Genomic DNA, 16,564 nt, shown 5'->3' with positions numbered 1-16,564 from the left:
GCTTTGTATGAGTTACAGCATCAATAGGGCTGCTGCCCTGCTATGTCCCTTCCTTGTTTGCTGTGTTTGTGTTTCTTAAGGACTGAAGGGCTGTTACTGAGCTGGAGCGTGCCAGCTCATCACTTCACTGTTTAGTTCACAAGATCCAGATGGTGGCAAGCTGCAAATGGATATTCCTGCAGTTCAAGTATCTATCCCCCAGCAGACTCGAGAGACACTGGTTCTGGCAGATTTAGACTTGTCTCTGGCTATTTAGCACAGTTGTACAGCTAATGGGCTGTTGGACAGTTTTGTCAAACTTGGTATATTGTGGTGACTTGTTTATAGTTCTGTGAAAGCACTGCATGGCTAGTCAGTTGTGAATAATTGGAAATACTCTTGAGATCTCAAGAAAAACACTTATTGTTAAATAGGGTTGAATTTGCCCGTTTATTTAGTTGTCCCAGATAAAATCTCAGTACTGACCTTTGAATGCTCCATATATTTCTCCAAATTGGATTTTGCCTTTGTGCTTATGTGTCTGATGTATTTTAATAGGCCAAGGTCTTAATTACTGTTATTATGCCTAGTCTACCATACGCTTACAGTTGATGTTAATTAAAATGTAGACACTGCAAATGCAAAAAGCAGATCCAGAGGTTTTATGTGCTTACATGTACATTTCAGACACGTATCCATAGGTGTACAGCTATGAAGCCTTTATCACAGCTTCTGTTTTACTTGCCATCAGTTCATGGATAATCTGCTCACTGATCTTGTGGACACCAAAATTCTTGACCAGATGAAAACCAGACTTAGATTATCTTCCAGTTGGTGTTCTAAATACAGATCCTACATGAGAACGCTTTCTTTTCCAGTATTTATCAGGCTGGTAGATGAGAACTATCTGCTATCGAAGAGAGGTTTTATCCAGCTGTCCACTAGGCCAGCCCTTGCTTTGTTTTTGCATTCAATGCCCTGGTAGAATCACAGCTCTTCCGTATTGACTGTTGGAAGCTATTTTGGACACTTGCTGTGAACTAGGAAGCTAAAACCTTTGTCATACTTTAAGACTTGCATGATGATTGCCCAGCTTTGTGAATAGAAATGCATACAGGTAGAATTCTGATAAGTTTGAAGATACATAACCAATGCTGAATACAAAATGATATAACATTAAGGATATTTATCGTCTCTGGACGAGGATGATATGAATGATTTGCTTGTGTCTTCCTAAGCCTGTACAAATGGAATCTGAAATACAGATAACATCACGTAATGAGATAGAAGTAATGCATAGCTACCCAGAAAAATATGTGCTTGAGACAGATTTTCGATTGGTTGGGAAAACACAATTTATATTTCTAAACTGAATTGTTTTAAAAATCTAAATGATCCTAGGATTGGTATTCTGTGTAGCAGAGTGGCACAGTGCTCTATTTTCCTCCCTCTGTGTGGTTTAATCTGTATTAAAGCTCTATGTTGTCACAACTTTCATAAATTACTACACATCCAGCCAATAGAAATTACATAAATACTGCAAACATAATCTTCTGCTCTTAACAGAAACTCTTAAAGGACTTTTAAACTAGTTACAACAGAAAGTGGTAATCCTTCTATTAAAACTTTCTTACTGTGTTATAAGTTTGCTGTTATGCAACATTTTTCACTTTGTCAGCTGAAAACTGTTTTTCTAAAAGTAATCTAGACCTCTCTTTGCTGAGATGGAAATAAAGGGAAGTTTGTCTTGACTAAGTGCTTTGTTTTCCTGTGACTCTGAGCAAGTAGTAGTTAGAATGAAACATTGGAAACAACAGTAATTTACTAATCAGGAGAAAAATGGTTGTTGCTGAAACATACTCCATGTTCACTGCAAAATTGATTTAAAGCACATTTTAAAATAACTGCTCAAGAAAAATAAGCTCACAATGAGCTCCAAATTCTAAATGTAACATTTGCATATATATGATTAAGTATCACAAAATGGACTTTGCTCAATGAAATCTCTTAAGGGTAGTGAAGACAGCAAGAAATGTTGTTGAATTAAACCACCTGTGGGAGTCTGAGGAGCCCTGAGCCCATGACTGGGCTGTGCATTGCCCTTGCAGAAGATGCTGCAGAAAGAAATGCTGAATTCTATGATACCTTCACCCAAGACTTACACTTTCTTTTACTGGATCTTTAATGATCAGAGTACTAAAAAACAATTAGGTTAAATTACCATTTGCACTCTCACAAAATAAATATGAGAAGGAAGGAATTATCTGAGTACTTGTCCTTCGCCTTTTTTTTTTTTTCCACAACAAAAAGGATTAAGGGCAACTGTTAATCTAGAGGTAAACTGAGATAAACAGCCTGCTGTCCAGGAGCGTGCATTGTTGAAGAAATAGTATCAGGCAAAACCCTGAGCAAGAGTATCCACCTTCTCCGTGCTGCTGGTGAAGAAGGCAGTAGGAGCAGCTTTAAGCAGCAGCGTGCCAAGCAGAACCTGAAGCAGTGCCATGCTGTGTGTGGAGCTGTGCTGCAGTGGGGGCTTAAGGAGGAAACAAGGGCAGAGTCTGATTAACCCATAACACAAATTATCCACTCCTTGCTCAGTAACAGGAGGAAATTAGAGCACGACAGTAATGGAAAGGAAAGCACAGCTTATTTTGTCACCTGTGAAACAAGTTATATACATCCCTGTACAGGGAAGTGACCTTCCCTCTGACAGACCTGTATCAAAGATTAAAGAGATGAAATTTGCGAGGAGCCAGTTTCCAAAGAAAATGAATTTCAAAAGCCTGTGTGGCAAAGAGCAGAAGTTATCTGAAGTGGTCTCCTGTCTTTTTGCATTTGTGCATCTCCTGCTTCTATACCTATATGTATTTTGTGTGGCAGTAAATATTTAAAGGCTGCAGCCAAGTTGGTGCTGGTTATTCCAGACGGAAAGATTATTCCCTCTTGAGGCACTGTAACAAAAGACTTGGCAGTTCATAAGCAGGGCTCCTGCTGGGAGCAGGTGTCTTCAGTTTGACAAGATTGCACTTTATCCATGGATGCTTGAAATGCACTATTGCTGGTAGCAGGTCAAACAGGTCTGAATTTTTAAAGAGAGTGTTGTAAGACTTGAGTAATGAGCTTGAGGCGGTGAACAATGACATGCAAAACTAATTACCTGTTTACGAACGTCACAATAATTCAGCTGTTTGTCTTGACTGGAGTCACGCTGAGCTGGCTCCTTCTGCCAAGCCTACTTTCCAGCCATTGAGTGATTGTATGTGAACTATTTTGCAAGCATGTGCCAAAAAGAAGAAAAAAGCGAGGAAAAGGGAATCCATTTAATTGCTGCAACCTAGATTTTAATTTACTGACCACATAAGAGATTTAGAGATTAGATTTGCCTCTATACAAACATGTCTCTGTGGGTGCAGTGTGTTTTCACTGAACAGCATAAACTCAGCACCCAGAAGAGTTAATTATCTGAGTGCTAATTCTCTCAGAGAAATACGTAATGCATCTTAAGTATTAGCAATGAAGTGCTGGCTGGCAGTGCAAAATCAAATTATCTCCAGGAGCTTTATTGTTGAAATGTGAGTACTCCAATTTGCAAATATCCAGCTTACAAAGAGGCATCCAAGAATGAGAGCCTGGGGTGCAGGGATGAATTTCTCACCTGGAATAGCACACAAACTGTACTCAGTTCTGGAAGAATGTTGTTATGGATGTGGGCTAGAGTAGTTGGGGTTAGATCAGCAACCTAGATGGTCCTCTGACCTGGTGAACTCAATTGTTGGCTTCTAGTGGGATAACAAAAAGTCATTTAAAAAAAGCCCAAAGTACTTAAAACACTGATGCGTTTATCTTTATTCAGGAAACTCTTTGGCCACACCAGGTTATTTCATAAATTAGAATTTAAGTGATTTTGCTGTTCTGGATATGCTGCTTTTCTTTGATTGAGTGAATAGTTCAATCTTTAATTCAGTATAAAATTAACTTTCAATGTAAACTTACTATATTTTAAATGTCCAAGGTTGGACAAATAGCTGACAACTGAGTTGGCAAATAGCTGACAACACTTCTCCATTTCTATCTGTCTCTGTTCTCTATCACTGAAGCTGGAGGTTCTTTTTCCTTTGGCTTCAGTGGATGATAGATCAGCCCTTAATTTTACTGTGGCTGGGAATCTGTGTAAGGATCACTGAATGTGAAATGACAGATTGCAGTTGTGGCTTGCAGGTGGACAAAAATTATCAACTAAAGGCAAAGGAAATGTTTCATTTAAAAGAAAAAGAAAATATACTTAGTGATATACTGAGGTATGTTTGTCCAAGGGATGTGTTCTAAAATTCCCTTTCTTTCTTCAATAATAACAGTAAGAGAGTACTCGAGGCTCAATGGCAGAAGAGTGAGGGAACTCTGGAACATTTTCAATGAATCCTGTTTTTAGCTTTCATTATTTGTGAAGACTTTGCCTTTTACAAATATTCTCCTAAATTATTTAGCATGTATTTTATGCAAACGGCTTAAGAATACTGAACAGGGAAGCGTTCCCCTCACCTTACCCATATGCGACAGATAATGGGTGTGACTTGAAAACAGATTTTATAACAAGTGTGGATGCCCAAGGTTGGATTTAAGTTTAAAAAAAGCCAAACAAATAAACAGCCAAACCAAAATAACCTTCTGATCCACCTTAGGTGCCATCTGTCTGTGGAGCTACCTGAATTCCATTGATATCGTATTTTTGGTATTGACATTTCTGATCAGAAGCAGATATTGGAGTTCTTCCATCTGTCTTCCCTGAAGCACACGGCTTCAGCTGAGGTTTTTATCACATGCAGTGCACAGTGAGAGTGCTGGACTCCCTGCTGCATGTGATCAAGTCAGTCAGTGAAGTTCTCAATCAAGTTGAGAGAACTGTGTGTAGTGTATTTTCTAATTGGTCTTAGGTGTCTTCCACAACGTTAGCTGAATCGAGTTAGTGAGAATGGGGAGGGCAGTAATGGCAGCTGTGAGCAGTAATCTCACCCCTGACTCAGCTGGATTCAGAGGAGGATGCCTGTGTGTATTTGTCAGGCAAAATAACAGAGCTGAGGGTATGGATGCTATCTTGGTATCAGGATTAGGGAAACTAGAGTTGTGGTTCATACCTGGGGATTTTGTCTAATGAGCGTTTTAACGTTGGTGGCTTTTCTTGGTTGTTTTTAGGTGTGTCTTAGTGAGATGGAAGATGGTATGTTGCTATTGTAAGAGCATTCTAAGCTGTGGATCGTGAGCCAACAGATACTTCCGATTGAGTCCAGAGGAAGATTTTCCTGGTTTTCAGGTACCTTTCTGTCCTTTCCATTTCTTTTTGGATAGTATTGCAGAAGTGCTCCTTGTTTAGCAAGGTCCTGAGGCTCTTGTTTTTCCTTGGGCAGTCTCAGGAGAAGAGCCTTCTGCCTAATGCAGGAAAGAATAAGGTTAATGTTGTTGCTAAAGAAATGTCTGTGGATCTGCAGATTCAGGCCCTAGCAGAAAAATTGGTTTTGCTGAACTCCAAAACATTCAGGTCCTATGCCCAAAGAAATAAGGGAAAGAGGAACAATAAAGGGTTTTTTTCATCTAATTAAAAAAAAAAAAAAAAAAGAAATTGCATAAAAGTCTCTTCGACCCTCTGCAGAATTCAAGACAAATTCATTATTTCAGATGAAGCTTTTGTTGTGTCTGTTGCTCAGCCTGGCAATGACATTTTCACATCCAACTAAGGTCTGAAAAATGAGACTATTAAGAGCAACCTTCAGGAAGTGATCACAGTTGCTGTTGGAGATATCACAGGTATTGTCTCCCAGCTTTGGAGAAATTTACTTATGTGTCTTGAGTCTGCAGAATTTTCCTGGAAATGAACCAACAACAGAATTTCTCATGAGATTTCTCTTATATCCTGGCAAGCTTCTTTCCTGCAGCGTGTCTGCAGGCCCCACAGGAAGAGGCTGATGAGAACACTAAGAAAATCTCAGGAAAAAAAAGACATGTAAACTCTGAGATTAATTCTGAGGGCAGACGTGGGTTGAGGTTAGCTTTTTAACCCCATTCAGTCATCTGTACGCTTACAGTTCTATCTAGAAAATGGCCAAACACAAGTCAGCTACCTGAAACTGCAGAGGATATTCTGTCTGTGCTCATGGACTTCAGCACTGTATCAGTCTGCAGAAGTACTGCTTAGCTGATAAGGTTTTCTTGCAAAATCGGAATGGTTTGCCTATACCAGCTGTACTCCTCATCTTGGGATCTGCAAATTTGAAATACTCTGTACTGCAAATCTGTTCGAAAACAGTTTCTGATGTTTCTCATTTGAGTGGGAGACAGGAACTGAATGACACACCAAAACACAATACGTAATTTTCATCAGTGAAAAGAAGAACTGTAAGCAGCAAGTCCTTCAGTCCTAGTGGATAGTTAGCAAGAGGCTTAAGGAAGTAAAATATATTTATTGCTAGAATGGATGACTAAATATTCAAGGCAGTCTAATGTAAAACACATGCATTCTTATTTATTCTGCATTTACAGAATTTTGGCTTTGCCAAATTTCCCTTGGTTCATAGTGAAAATGCTTCAAAGTAAATAAAACAGTGACATGCAATGTTTGGGAAAGACAAGATAGGCAGGAAAATGAGATGGACAGAGGTGATCTTAGAGAAGTTCTGTAGCAATTACAAAAAAAAAAACAAAAGGCAATAAACTGGAGTTGGAGAGACAAAGGAATGAAATAGGAATGATGCCATTTGCCTTTATTGCCTGACCCCAAGCACTGTAATACAGAGATTCAGACAAGCCGGAGGTTATTAGCATTCAGCCCATTAGCGTGGAGATGAGAACTAAAGATGGGAGCAGCCCAACAGAGCCAGTGCTGCACTGATGACTTTGCAGAGGGAGAGCACCAGGGCTGAAACCACCTTTGACTCTTACGCAGAGAATGCCATAGTTCAGCACCTGCCACGTGAGAGAATGGAGCAATTACAGGAATGGTGCTCCTTCCTGTGAATTGGAACCACTGGAGTGCTCAGCCACACAAGGGAAACAGAGAGCTCAGATTGAAAGCAGGGGTATCAGAAACCTTGTGACTGTGTACAGGAGGAGTTAAGGGAAGCTGGCATGGGGACTGAATGATGGATGTGGGTTAGGAGCATTTGGGAGCTGCAGAATATCACACTGAGAGGCAGCGATGTGATGATAATCTCAGCGTGTGAAAAGGGCTACTGCAGAACCACCAGCAAAGGGGCAGGGGAATAAGAGCTGAAACGATTGAATCTTGGTAGGCTGATTCTTATGAGCAGAACGTAGAGTTAGGAGAGTATAATATTCATAAATGGGACCTCATGGAGTGGTGCTGTCGTGAATCAGAAAAAACTGCAGTACTTTTGCAATACAATTCAGAAGTAAGACGTGGAAGATTGTGCTACAGGAACGGCTGTTCTAACAGGGCAGTACAAGTCCTACCTGAAGAAAAGTTGAGCTCTAAGGTATGCAGTGAAACTGTACATTTCCTCAGTGACAAGACATGCAGAAATACTGTGCCTACTTCACAACTGATGAACGCCAGGCTCACGGTTTATATGGAGGATTATCTCCTGGAACAATCTCTTAAGTCACCTGTATCAAGGCTCAGGGATGGCACAGAGGAAAAAAAAACCTAGGTGTTGATATTAATCTGGAGCTTGCTCAAGTCAAAACTGCACGTCTTTCCACTGTTATTCTTCTGGGTCTGGATCACACCCAGGTATAAGGAAGTTGAAGGCATGAAACAAAACCAGTGTGATGATATGGATCCCATTTTGTAGATTATGGCAAGCTAACAGTCAGCTCAGAAATATACCTAGAGAATGTACATAAGTCCAAATCCCTACTCAAGAGAATTATTTAGGCAAATGCGTTCGAGAGGAGAAGGCACTGGGATAGATTCATTTTAAATGGGTCCACGTGAGCCAATACTCAAGGTGCGTCTTTGATAACTGATAACTTTGATAACTTTGTAACTTGAGCCTTAGTGGTAATTACAGAAAGAGTCTTTTTTTTTTTTTTTTTTTTTTTTTTCTTCTCCAGTGCATGAAGCCTAAAATCAGCCCCTTCACTTTTGGTTGGTTAAAACATGGAATAGGCTCAAATTGAGTGTATCTGCAGATAGGACTGAAACAGAGTTTCTGACCGATCTGTATAGTTACTGTTAGATACTCTATAAATATGCTTTGTGTTTACAAGGTGGGTGCTTGGTGGGCTACAGTCACAGGACTGCTCTAGATTTAGTGGAAGTGTTTGACCACCATCTCTCTTGTGTACTGAAGGAAGCACTAAAAAGCAATAAATAAATCACTTCTAGCTGCTCCAGTTTCTCTTTTTCCAGACTTATTCCTACTGTATATTAAAATTATATCAGATCTGAGGAATGGAAATGGTGGTAAGCATATGATTTGAATGTTAATAGAATTCTAGTTTTCTCTGCACTTGTGCTACTGTTCTTTGCAAGGATTGCAAGCGAAGGAAGTGCAACCCTGCTGTTTGTTGGGAGTGTGTATTTTAAGACTTCTAACACATAACAAAACAAAAGGAGGTAGCTTTACTTTAGGTGTGAACATGAATTGTATTTACTAAATAGTCTGAAGAAACAAGTTCAAACAGGAGGAAAAGGCATAAGGACACTACAGACATTCTGATCAAGAAGATAGGCTTGAGTAGAAATCTATCCTTGTTCTCAGAGAATGGTGAGAAAGCAGTCTTGATTTTTCATGCCATCACAATATGTCAAGGGCAGCCAGCACATTTTGGCTCTTGATTTTTTTACAGGCTGTGCTGACATGAGTAGAATATTATTAGAGAGAACTGGAATATTATTAGCATAATAATATATGTAATAATAATACATATATTTCCCCTCCAAATCTTGTGCCCAGTTTGTGTTAGGAAGTCTGTTGCAGAGTGCTACATGTTTGTTAGCAGCATCAGCATATTGTGAGCCACAAGGTAATGGGCAGATCCTGCTTCTCAGGGGCTTGTTACACTAGGGGCAGAGAGAATCCTTCATGAAAGAGAAAAGGCGATGCAAAGCTGTCAGTTGAACATAAAAATTACCCCCAAATTGCAGAGAACAGATGGCTGTTAATGGCAAGTGTTTTTAACATAGCTATATTGTCCCATGTTGGGATATTAACTTGTCTCTCTTTTTTTTTTTTTTAAAGTCACTTTGTAAAAATGGCACCTTGGCACGACTTGTAGTTCTCTTGTTTGGTTTCTTTGTCATGTTTGCTCGGATATGCTTGCCCGATTTTCTACAGCCGATGTGCTCAGCAAGCTATTAGTGTATATCTTTGGATTTCATACATTCTTGGTGATTAGTAACAAAAACCCAACAACTTTTGAAGGACTGCAGTGAGTAATTGTTTTGTTTTATTGGACTGATTCTGACTGCAAAGTAAGAGTACCTGCTGCCGGTTTCCACACACTGAATTGATATTTACAGGACTGAATACACAGCACTAAAACTTGCTTGGACTAGCAAATGTGATAACAGAAGAAATGGAGAGAAAAACGCATACAGAACACACTTAGCTTTTCTGTTTTGTTAACTGCAGGTTGAAAGCCAGCTTTTGGGTGATTAAACTTTTCATTTGGTTATTAAGTGATAGACATCTTGCTGAACCCAAGCATGCTGCTACATGCACAGGAAGAGTGCTTATTTAAAGCAGACAAAAAGGATTGCACAAAGAGACCCTTAAACAAAACACAAGTGTCAGCAAAACTAAACAAAGTAATCACACACAATTTAAGACAGAGGCAGGCAGTAAATTGATGACAGATCCCGAATAATCCTTTAGAAAAAGTCACCCTGGTGAGTTGGGAAATCTGTTTATTTGTTGCAGTTTCTTATCTTTTCCTGACAGGAAATCTAGGAAACCACCACATTACAGCCATTGGGTTTGGCAGAGTGGGCTTGGAAGTGGTAAGCTGAGAGGTGGGCAGCAGTATGCACCCAGCAGGAGAGGGCTGAGATGTGTGTTCCCTGGAGATTACAGATGGAAGAGAATGGAGCCTGGCTAGTTAAGCCTTCTTCACTGATCTGCACTGCTGATGTCTGAGCTACTTCATGTGTTTCAGAGCTGTGTTACAGGCTCACCAAAGATGGCTGTGACACTGCACATGTTGAAGCTCTTGTGTCACCATGCTTTTGATGCACAGTTTAGCTCTGAGCTAAAGGCAGAAGAGCCTTGCAGGAACCTTGTTGGTGTTACTGTGACACTGGCAGCCAGATCTTAGCCAGGGCTCTGCCCTTCCCTTACTGAATAGGGAAATCATCTAACTTAGTTTTTCCCATAAGTGAAGGGGTAGTGGTATTTGCTGTGAAACCTATGAATAAGAAACTCTATGCAAATATGCAGTTTTATTTCTTCTGGGATTTTGGGCTGGGAGAAGTAGCAGGTGATCACTCTGTAATCAATTCTTCTCTGTTATGAACAGAACAGTAGTCAGCTTCTTGAAAATCATCCAGCTTCCTTTTTCCTGCCAGTCTCGGCTTCTTTTCTCCTTTCCAGAGCCCTTGGCTCAACCATTAACCACACCAGCATTTCACCAGTTGCAACATGTAGCTCCTCTTGAATTGGAGTGGGAGGAAGGCTTGGAGGAGGAGGTGGTGGAGAGGGAGAGAACAGTTGCTGCAGAGAACAGAAGGCTAATTGCAAACTTATAACCCTCCAGTGAATTAAGAAAATGGGGAAGAGTGGCTGGAAACGGGAGAGATGAAAGGTGCGAGACTGAAAAATATATTGGTAGCTGTTCCAAGAGTTGGTGCAAGGCAATCAGTATGGAATAGGAAAGAGGCATTTCTTGGTCGACACTCTCTGAGGGGCATTGCCAGTAAAAAGCTAAGAATCAGTAAACTGATTAGAATTCTGAGACCACTGAGAAACCTTCTGGACTGAATTCACAGCAGCCTTATTTCCAGGAAAGCAGCTCATCTTGAGCTCATTCTGCCTGGATGGAAAAAAACAAGTCTTTAAGATAATTAACAAGTTTCTACTACTTTGTGTGTTCTTAACCTAAGGCCTGTCTACTTTTGAGTTTCCATTGTCAAATTTCTGTTCCAGCAAGTAGCTGACGTGGAAGGATAGCAGCTATGTTGCATCGTATTGATACTGAATTTCGTAAATCAGGATGAAGGCAATAATCAGTGCATTTCCTTGTTCTGCACTAGAAATAATTGTACAGCTGTCAAATTCTCACTCAGGAAAACAGATTCAGGACACCACAGCAGTGAATATGTACTTGCCAGAGTAACAGCTGTCAAATTCTCAGAAAACAAACCCATGCAGTGCAGCAGTAGATCTCAGTTGCCTAGAATAACTCAATTTGTATGTGCACTTCTGTATTTTCTCCTGCTTTGAAAACATCTGCTCCTATTTCATTGGTCATTAGAAGTAGTTAGTTTGTATTTTCTGTGTATGGGCATGAAGTTACTTCATGCAGCCTATATAACATCAGGAAAGTATCTGTAGTGGCACCAATGACCCAAATAACTTTCAATGGAATGTTCTTGGACTCTTTTAATATTGGCATTTTAAATTAGATCTCTCCTTTCTGCAAGTCAGTGTCTAAACTGCAATTGCGAAGTAGTTACTTGTGACACAAGTGCTGAAAACTGATCAAAATAAAGTGTTGGAAATTGTTGCATGCACAAATGCTTTGGTTCCAGACTTCTAAATCAAATTAAATGGGGGATCAAATTTTCCAGTCACGAAATTCAGTGGAAAGCTGTGTGACCTGTGCTGCTATATAGATTTTAGAATCATTAGGAAACCTAATTCTTCCAACAAAGCATAATCTTTTCCTTCCCTCAGACAGTGCTATAGCTAGCAGCATTTTTTAGTCACTATACCTCCAATAATTCAATTTTTATTTATTTTTCCAGTACTTTTATTCTTTGGAACACCAGTCAGGTTAAATATGTAAGTTGCTCCAAAAGTAAAGCCTTTTACTTATTTCTATGGGAATTACAACAGATACAAAGAGCAAAATAACATTGTTTGGTAGACCAAGTCCTCAGCTACAAATACTACTTTTTCAACATAGTCACCACCATTGGTTATGAATTTTTACCAGAGATAACAAAAGCCTGCATGCTGAACTTGTAAAAATACCAGTGGAGGTAACCTGCTGTTGCCACTGCTGGAATGCACCACCCGCTGCTTCGCTATGCTCACATCCAATGTTTGGTCTCCATAAATGTTCAGCAAGTGGCAGTGAATGCCAATGGGTGCCATTTTTTTCACATGGAGGAATTCAGTGACACACCTTTGCTTCATCTGCACTTCCAATGTCGGACACCATTTTGTCAAACTGCTCTCTGCTGCCATCTGTCACACGACAACATCATGTAATGGAATGTTGGTGGGAAGGTTTACTCTCTACTGCTGTACAACCAACACCTGCTTCAGCCATTGTGGGCCAACATAACAAAATAGGAGGTTCTGGTTACTTCTGGAGCAACCCTTGTGTTTGAGAAGTGTTTTTGAATCAGTGGAATGTTTACTTATGCTTTACTTACTGTGACTATAATCCTTACATACTTTACAAATACTATTTTAATACAGATCAGGATATGGCCAAGTTTCCTTTTATAGCTAGAGATTTGAAGGATCACCTTATTTATATCCAAGAAACTATTCTCTTCCCAAATGGAATTCAGTGGTTTCTAATGAGCAACTGACTCAATATTTCCTTGCACTGTTGCTTCCTAACAAGATTCTGGAGTTCACAAAAATTTTACCAACTAGTATAAAATGAAAAAAGCAACGAACTGTAAATCCTTTTCCATATGAAGAAACTTGTGCATCAACCTGATGTGTGTTTTAATTTTTCTGTAGTCTAGCAGTAGCAAAGAGCCCTCATTCTTGAGCGCAGCCCCCAGAGCCAGGTGGTGTACAAGCTCAGGTGGGCATGCCATGAGGCAGTCTTGAGGTACAGATGGGAGAGTGGAAGGACTCCAGAAAACTGTCAGGCTATACAGTATGCAGTGGTGGAAGCTCATCAGCCGTTTAACCATGGCTAGTATTGTGAGTCTTTTGATGTTAAGGCTGTAAGAAAAGGAGCAGGTTGGTGCTTAAAGATATAGGTAGTATAATACTGTTCTGAGTAACGTATACATGCTGCTTACCTTTCAAATGTGTTGAAATCAGGGTTTGAAAAGGAAAGTAAAAACAGAATTTGTGATTAGACTGTAAGAGAAAAAGACTACAAAGATGGTGCATTTCTGCAGACACTGATTGCTGGTCATTTATGATGGAATCCGGGGCAATGTTGCTGCCCGTGGTAAGGAATGCTGTGTGTAATTTAAGCATTCTGGGGAGCATGTTGTTGGCATTTTATGGGGAATAATGTAGAGCTTATTCTGAACTGTAAAACGGGGAATACTGCTGGTAGGTGTGTGCCAAGCCAGAATTTTGCCAGATGGCAGTAAGAATGTAACTGTTCAGGTCTTGCTGGAAACTTCAGCTCATCAGGTCACAGAGTATCCAAAACTGTTAGGATGCTGCTCTGCCACAGACCATCAGATTCCCTGGTGTCTTTTGTGTCCCAGAGGGTTGGAAAGATTCTTAATCAAGATAACACAAAGAATAGGAAGTTGTGGTTACATATCAGTATTTTTATTATCTCATTTATGGAGTGCAGACCCAAAACTGTAGATGTCAATGGAATTCTTGTTTTCAGCTGGTTTCAGTGGATTTTAGCTCAGGATTTGCAATATGTTTCAAACTGTCTGCCTTCATTAGTTTAGTTTTCCTGTTTATGAAGTAATTGTCTGAAGGGAGGTGTCTGAGGTATAAAACACTAACTAATCTCACTTTTTGAGCTGTGAATATGTTAGCATAACAAATGATGCTCTTCTACTTTAATTCAGTAGGAAGTTGAGGAAAGAAAGAAAATTCCAGGTAGTGTGCATGAGTAGGTTGCACACATGAAAATCAGTAGTTACAAATGTAGATTTTAGATCTTGGCAAACATTAGTTGTATGCAATAGAGAAAGTAATATTGTTCTAAATGTGGGATAAAACATTCTGGAAACTGAATAGTAATAAAATTCTAAAACAATATTCTTCTAACAGTTAAAAATTCTAAAAAATATGGGGCAAATTAATTATTGCTGCAATATGTTTGCATATTAAATCACCTGAGATGAAAGCGATACTAGTTGGTGCAATTCACATTCTCTCAAAGGATTAATTTTCAGACTCCTTTGTTGATTTGTAACACCTGAGTATGCTTGATCCAGCTTAAGCATCTCTTTAGACAAATTAAAAGCTTTAGAGCTAGTTTGTATAGCTTGGATTCACTAGGGATGCTTTGCAATAATGCTCTGTGATGTTACAAAATGAATTAGATGGTTTTTGTCTGGAATGATCAGAACTGAGAAAATATTGCTTAAACCCGTTATGAGGATTCACTGAAACATAAGGATAAATAATATCTTACTCCATTTCTATTTAAATATTTTGAGGGGAACTTTTCCTTCCTGATGTTGCCTGTGCTGTTTGCAGAAGCAAGGCAAAATATATCTAACGACAGCACAGTGGTGATGACAGGAAGGCATCTATCTAGAGTTTTAAAAGCAGTGGTGGAATTAAATTTATAAAACCACCCTTTTTTTTACTTGACTGTATGCATGCCTTTAAAGGAGCCCAAAACATTACATGAGAGATTTTTTTCTGAGCTTTAGAGAGAGAATTGTTTATGCAGAATGCTTTTAAAATTGCAGGGAACTACATGATAGTTAAGGACCAAATCACTGTGGAAATACATTGCTGAGGTCACTCCTCTAAGTAGAACATGCCAGGGTTGCTGCTGATAGGAACTTGTTGCTCACGTAGTTGCTCAAGCTGCTGGTCAGGAATAAAGAAGGAGAAGGACCCTGCCTCAAAGAGCTTGCAGTCAGGACAAAGGGAAGGAAAATGTTAGGGCACGATGGGGCTGCAGATTATATGTATTATTGTGAAGAATGAAATGTGGGGCCAGGCCTGCACCTCATTAACTGGACAGTTGTATTTTCTGAAGTGAAAAACAGAAGTCTGATTTTTAAAAATATTTATTTATTTATTTATTTGCATAACATTTGAAATCAATTATCTTTAAACAGTTTTTTTTTTTTACAAGAACTTTAGACATCGTTGTAGCAGCTCTACTGATGTTTCACTTCCCTAAGGGATCGACAGACTGGAGCTAGCTGGGAACTTGCTGACAAAATATTTTTCCATCAGAAAAGACGTATTCATTGATACCAAATTATTCTGCAGAACCATCAGTTTCAGTGATTTTCTGCAGAGACACGCGATGGGTTCTGACAGGCTTCATGCCTGATTGCATGGCTCCTGGCGAGCTGTGAGGTCTGTGGCTCTGGGATGGCCTTGACATGCTGGATGCCTTCAGAGATCCCTGAAGACTTGGCATATGCCATGGGTGCTCTGAGGACTTCTGGGCAGCATGCCACACAACTGGAAGCACAGGAACCGCAATTCCCAAGTTCTGTGGTTTCTTGCTGTTTTATGGCTCCCAGGTCCTTGAGCTCCTTGTCGGTTCACTGGGGCTGATTGGGCAGGGGATGCCCAGCAAGGCTTGGAGCCACTGCTGAATGAGGAGTCCTGAAGCTGCAGAGATGGTGCTTTCAGGCTTAACTATGTTCTGAAATTATGTAAATCAAGCACTGATTATTTCAAAGAGATTGCTTAAGAAGTTCCCGTCTGCAGGAAATGTCAGTATCCATATCACACAGAGGATTGAGCTGCCTGTCCCTCTGCTTGGGAGATTGCCTGAGGATTGGAGGGGATGGAGGTCATGCTGCCAAGTACAGGGGGCGACAGCTGACTGCTCCCAGCAGCTGCAGCAGATGCTCATGTGCTGCCTTAGCGAGATTCAGTGAGTTGTGCATTGCAAGGAAGATACTGGCTCCCCTGACACTGAAACAGCAGCTATATTCATAACACTTTGGTTCCAAAGGGAAGTCTTTACGTGGGAGTACTGTGCATATATTACCTGTGTGTATACAAACAAGTGAAACTTAAAGACATACATTCATCTATCTAAATGTCACTTTTGGCATGATATAGGATCCACAGATCTTTCAGGCAGATGTCAACATCAGCAGAGTTGTGATGCTTTGTTATGTATCGCGCTCATGCTGTCAGCAGGTATGGCTGTGATGTGGATTCTGAAGTGGTCGTTTTAAAACCTCAGTATCGTATTTTAAGTCATTTCTGTTTTAGGAAACATAGATAGTGATATCTTAGATGCTGTGGAGCTCTGTAAAACTACAGGGTTGAGCTGAAGGCTGAGGGTTAATTTCAGTAGTTGAAAGCCCCTGAGACCTCTGGAGGACAAAAATAGTCATTTTGTTGATGTGAGTCTGTGTAACCTGTGCAAGTGTGTGACTTTATAGGAGCGGATGGTTTAGAGTGGCCCTTGGTCTTGCAGTGCAAAAGTGTAAATACATATAACTGGCAACAGGGAGAGATTTTCAAAGATTAAAATGCTAGTGAAGTTATCCCATGCTTGCTGACTTCTGGATCATGGATCATCAGTGAAAATT

At 40.0% G+C, this 16,564-nt stretch overlaps 1 long non-coding RNA gene across 6 annotated transcripts in view; it reads left to right on the top strand.

Moving 5' to 3' along the window:
• The window catches only part of LOC122182718, a 123,773-nt gene that overhangs the window by 46,004 nt on the left and 61,205 nt on the right, over nt 1–16,564 (top strand). For all 6 annotated transcript variants that reach the window (XR_006179950.1, XR_006179946.1, XR_006179947.1 and 3 more), the window contains one exon: nt 5,170–5,287. This is a non-coding gene — a long non-coding RNA (uncharacterized LOC122182718). The remainder of the gene's footprint in view (nt 1–5,169; nt 5,288–16,564) is intronic.

The sequence above is a fragment of the Lagopus leucura genome, unplaced genomic scaffold (genome assembly GCF_019238085.1).
Source record: "Lagopus leucura isolate 7727_CA_CO unplaced genomic scaffold, USGS_WTPT01 Super-Scaffold_100015, whole genome shotgun sequence".
Lineage (NCBI taxonomy): Eukaryota > Metazoa > Chordata > Aves > Galliformes > Phasianidae > Lagopus > Lagopus leucura.
Note: the sequence above shows the minus strand (reverse complement) of the source record. Positions and strands in the feature narration are given on the sequence as shown.